Below are 6000 nucleotides of genomic sequence, written 5' to 3'. Positions count from 1 at the left end.
CTCTTTCCCCCCCTCTCTCTCTCCTCCTCTTTCCCCCTCTCTCCCTCTCCTCCTCTTTCCCCCTCGCTCTCTCCTCCTCTTTCCCTCTCTCTCTCTCCTCCTCTTTCCCTCTCTCTCCTCCCTCCTCTTTCCCTCTCTCTCTCTCTCTCTCTCCTCCTCTTTCCCCCTCTCTCTCTCCTCGTCTTTCACTCTCTCTCTCTCCCCCCTCTCTTTCCCCCTCTCTCTCTCTCCTCCTCTCCTCTTTCCCCCCCCTCTCTCTCTCTCTCCTCCTCTTCCCCCCCTCTCTCTCTCCTCCTCTTTCCCCCTCTCTCTCCCCCTTTCTCTCTCTCTCCTCCTCTTTCCCCCCTCTCTCTCTCTCTCCTCCTCTTTCCCCTCTCTCTCCCCTTTCTCTCTCTCTCCTCCTCTTTCCCCCTCTCTCTCTCTCTCCTCCTCTTTCCCCCTCTCTCTCTCTCTCCTCCTCTTTCCCCCTCTTTCTCTCTCTCCCCCTCTCTCTCTCTCTGTCTCTCCCCCTCTTTCTCTCTCCTCCTCTTTCCCCCCTCTCTCTCTCCTCCTCTTTCCCCCTCTCTCTCTCTCTCTCCTCCTCTTTCCCCCCTCCTCTCCTCTCTCTCTCTCTCTCGCCTCCTCTTTCCCCCTCTCTCTCTCTCGCCTCCTCTTTCCCCCTCTCTCTCTCTCTCGCCTCCTGTTTCCCCCTCGCTCTCTCTCTCTCTCTCACCTCCTCTTTCCCCCTCTCTCTCTCTCTCTCCTCCTCTTTCCCCCCCTCTCTCTCTCTCTCTTGCCTCCTCTTTCCCCCTCTCTCTCTCTCTCTGGAGAGGTGACTTTATTTCTCCTGTTCTTACAGGTACAATTGCTTCACAGAGACCTGGCAGAAGCAGTGGAGCCTGGCCTTACTGCTGACAGAAGGGCCAGACCTCCCACCTCACTCCTCCTCTCTTTCTCTTTACCATCTACCCTGTTACCCTGTCTGTTTCCCCTCTCCTTCCCTCTGATTACCGCCCCTTTTCTGTCTTCTTCAGCTTGATATCTCTCTCATACGGTACACATGTCAAGTTGTAAGGCACCCACACGTTCACCTCCATGCCCGTATCTCTAGACCTAATGTATATGTTTGGTGTGTGGTCAAAATGAATTAAATACGATTTGGACAAAAGGTTAATGACATGTTTCACCTTCTTTAACTCCCTTCATCTTTCTTCCTTCCTTCTCCTCCCTTCCTCTCCTTTTCCCCACCATATAAGGCTGAGCTATGTGACGGTTGTGGTGGTTGGCCAAAGTTGTGTTGGTGTTCTCAGGGCTAGAGGCCTGGACACCATCACGCCACAGTGGGAGCCAAGGTCCATGGTCCAGAGCCTGACTGCACATCCAATGGAACAGTTTACATTCACAATAACACTGGTGCACCAGTGGCATGCCAATGTCAAACAGTCATGGACACATCTGTCATTTATGTATTGGTATGAATATTTTTTGTGTGGTGTGTGTATGTGCACATGGGTGTCTGTGTGCTAATACATTTATGTGTGACACACTGTGTGTGCGACCGTGTGTGTGTGCAACCATGTGTGTGTGTGTGTTTATGTCTGTGTGCCTGATGAACCCTGACAGTCTTACAGTAGACCATCTGCATAATTCCATCTCCTTCCATCCTTATGAGCCCCAGTCCCTGATGACTTAGGTGCAAAGTGCTGCTTCGCCCACACTTAAGATGGACCACTGCGGCATCATTAGCATCTAAAATGGGTCATTTCCACAGCGATGCCAACATAGCACAACAACTCCCTGGCGCCCAAACGGGTGACCCTGTTGTCCTTCATTAAGGAATACGGCTAAGAAGGATATAGTTTCTGTCTGTTTGAATTGTAATGGGAATTTTGTGTGTGTGTGTGTGTGTGTGTGTGTGTGTGTGTGTGTGTGTGTGTGTTCGACCAGTGATTAATACATGTAGTTAATCAGGTATTGGCATGTGTGACAATCAGGAGTAGTTGATGGTACAGTAACATTGGTAAAGTAGCACAATTGAGAGATTTGTCTTGCAAGTGAAGTTTTCTATGTGTGTGAGGTTCTGTGTGTCTGCAGTGTACTGCATCTGGATTAAAGACATGCAGCCTTGACCTGTCTGGTATTTCCCTGAGCCCTTACTGGCAAGGCACTGAACTGTGTGTTTAATGTAAGCGACACTGTAGAAGGCTTTGCTATGTGTCTACGATAGAACAAACATGGACACTCTCTCTCACACACACACACACACACACACACACACACACACACACACACACACACACACACACACACACACACACACACACACACACACACACACACACACACACACACACACAAGAGGAGTTTACTCTGAGAGCCCTAGGGTCCCAGGGGACTGCACACACAGACAGCTGCTGAACTTAATGTAACTATTTACATTTCTAGACAGGCACTGTCTCGGGGCAGAAAGCCAGTCTGTAAATCATATTCAGTTCGCCCAGTAATTTCATGAATTGTTCTACTCTTCCCTTCTCTCTTTCAAAGAAGCCTTTATGCCCTTTGGGACTAGCGGGTCCTCTCTCTCTTCTGGTAATTTCATGCACTGTTGAACAAAAGAGTAGACATATTTACACATTTGCTATGTGCAAAAGTTGAGAGGAATACATTAAAAGGGCCATTATTTTGATTTGTGGCAGGGAGGGAATCTCTAGAGTCAAATAAACCAAAAACAACCTCTCCATTTGTGTGTAACTAAGTGAATGTGTGCTTTATGTGTGGGCATGAGACAAGAAATAATACAATTTAAAATAAACCAATGACAGGCTTTACATTTACATTTTAGTCATTTAGCAGACACTCTTATCCAGAGCGACTTACAGTAGTGAATGCATACATTTCATACATTTTATTTCATGTATTTTTAATTTTTTTCTGTACTGGCCCCCCGTGGGAATCAAACCCACAACCCTGGCGTTGCACACACCATGCTCTACCAACTGAGCCACGGGGAAGGCCTTTTATGTACGTACCACAAGTGGCTGGTGGCACCTTAATTGGGAAGGACGAACTCATGTGGCTGGAACGTAATGAATGGAATGTTATCAAACACGTGTTTGATACGACTCCATTCTCTCCATTCCAGCAATTATTATGAGCCATCCTCCCCTCACCAGCCTCCTGTGCTATGTACAGTATATATGGCTCTTGTTACACTGTGACAAAGGTAACGCGCTGTTCAGAAGTGGAAGAGAAGAGAAAGACTTCTGATCCCTACTCATGCTGTACTGTAACAGATCCAACACAAACCACAAGAGAAGCTGGAAGAAACAAACAACAGCACAACAGAAGATGGATCCACCTGTATTTAACGCCAAGTGTCTTTTGGGGGGTTTAAGCTAACCACAAGCATGCCACATATCTAAGAAAGAAGACACGTTAAACAGAACAGCGTCAGAATTGAAGCTACATTTTATTCAGATATTTTTGTTTTGCTATTTCAGGCAAAGGCAAGGAACCACGGAGAAGGAGATGAAGGACTATGGCCTGTCTTGGAAAAACATCCCCAAAAAGGCAGAAGATTGGCAACAGTGGCCCTGTATCATGGAAGCCTTATGTTCCACATGGGAATGAAGAGTATTAAGTAAGTAATATGTTAGTCAATGACCAATGTTTGCATTGGATATCATTACAATGGTACTAGGGTCATGACGCTAGGGATAGACTAGCTGTGGTTTCCATGCTAGTCAGGGTGGTGATTATCCTAAAACAAACCTTTATGACTCTATAAAATTCCCTCTCGCTTTAGAAAATCAATCCAACAACTTTGGAATTAATTGAGCAAGGAAAGAGCCTATCAGAATCTGTCAGCGATAACTGGACAAAACAGTTGTCAGTTGACAGTTGACAGTCGAATTAACCAAGCAATGCAACAATTATGTCTTTGTTTTGTCAGCGTATTTTCAATACTTAAATTCGATACTTAAAAATTGTATAACTCTGTAATTATGCATGTTTTGAAGTAGTTATATTGCTTTTGCTTTGCTCGACCGTCCCTCCTGCCCCTCCTTCCTACTCTGGATGTGTCTGATTTCCAGCTTGTCTCTGTGAGGCATGTGTGATAGAAGTCTTCAGATCTCGATGCTCACTGGTTCTCATTCTTTTGAAGCAGTGGAAAGAATTCCCAGGTCAGAATTGATTTGTAAAGGAAATGTATGCACAACGCTGCAAGATGCAAAATCAATTTGCTTTCTCCCACTTTGCTCTCTCGTCTTCCACTCTCTCTCCCACCCCCATTCTCCTTCTCCCTCCCTCCCTCTCTCTCTCTCTCCCACTCTCTAATCAACCGTTGCATGTGTAAATGTGCTTAAGGCATTTTCTCAAGCAGAGTGAGAAAGCACATCAGCTACCGTGGTATGTCCGTTTGAGAGTGCATGTGCTTGTTTGTGTACGTGCGCAAAGACAGTTCACAAATCCTCAACGCCTGATTTAATTGGTATTACAGAGATCTGCGTTACTTCAGTTTGGATGAGATAGGGATTGACGCCAAGCTGGTTATTATTACTGCTATATTATGAATGTATTATCATTATCTGGTGAGTGAAATACCGAGAGGTGCTCGGTCAGGAAGACACAGGGTATGTATTGGGCTACTGTACGTGAAAACTGGAAAGTTGGCTACTGAATGTGTTACCCATGTGATGAACATGAGGTAAATAAACAGCTAAAAAATGTATTCAAATGAATATTCTCAAGAATGTTGGCTATGGTTGAAGAGGAATCGAGGAGTGGAAGTCGGGTCGAGAGAGTACATACTACTTACTAGAGCAGGGTATGGACGTATGGAATGGGAAAGTGAGGATATGGTAACGCTAACAAACATGCATCTTATTGGTGGAGCTAGCTAGAAGGATTCAAATTAAGCCAATTAGTGCTCAAGATACTGAATCAGAGGACTGCGGAGAAAGAGAAACAAACAACAGTAGCTTCTAGGTGACTCCTGGCTGAAACAATAGACAGAAAGGCAGCAGTTCATGTCTTCCTGTCTCTAAGTGCTGTGTGATGGAAAAGTATGAGAGCACAGCAGTTGAATGCAGACTGCTTCTCTGTGACTGTGCTATTATACTGGCAGAGTGGTGGGAAGTTTTGATGAATGGGACCGAAGGGGAAGGGTGGGTGGAGGGGGATCAGGACAGGGGGTGAGGTTGGTGGAGGGGCGGGTTTGGTGTGTGTTGGAGGGGGGCTAAATTCCCCGTGGAGAGACCCAATCTGGGACAGAGGCCTTGGACTATTGATCTGCCTCCAGAAGCCCATCACTCACTCTTAGAACCCTGCGACTGCTTCTAGCAGAGCAGCCTGGAGAGGACAGGAGGCAGGCCTGGAGAGTAGTGGGGGGGGGGGGGGTAGGCTGAGAACAGAGTTGGTGCCCAAACCAGATATCATACTGATCAGAATGTGTGATTGTCTTGTTGCTTTATCAGCCCAGCCTTTTAACATTTTGCCTGAAATTTCCGGAAATCTAATTAACATAATAAAAAAATCCCCATTTAAAATCTGTCTGTTTAAACTAGAGATATCAGTTTTGCAAGTGCTGCGTCTCAATCCACCGCATCCGCCGATATCGCCGTTCCGCGTCTGCAGTGTTTGTCAGACCATGAGACACCCCGAAAATTGCTCTTCATTATGACCGCTGTATTGAAAGACGAGACTCTCACAAACACGATAGTGTTCCGTTTTGCTCTTGGACGCCCACAAGCCTCACAAGGCTCGTCTGAAGATCCCCGGTACCAGTTTAGAAAATGATTGGAATTATATATGGAGATAGTTTAGTGGCTAAAATAAGGCGATAAATAAATAATACATGTTTTGACTATCTGTTGTTCCATGTGGTGAATATGTTATTTAATGCTTTTCTATTGGCTAATAGCAGTAACGTCAAATGCAATGTTTCATCCAATACTTTTATTTCTATATTTTTTTTTTATTTTTTATACGTGAAGGGGTCTTAAGACCAAAAAGGTCATT

The sequence above is a fragment of the Salmo trutta genome, chromosome 13, assembly GCF_901001165.1.
Source record: "Salmo trutta chromosome 13, fSalTru1.1, whole genome shotgun sequence".
Taxonomy (NCBI): Eukaryota; Metazoa; Chordata; class Actinopteri; order Salmoniformes; family Salmonidae; genus Salmo; species Salmo trutta.
This window is presented reverse-complemented; position numbering follows the sequence as displayed.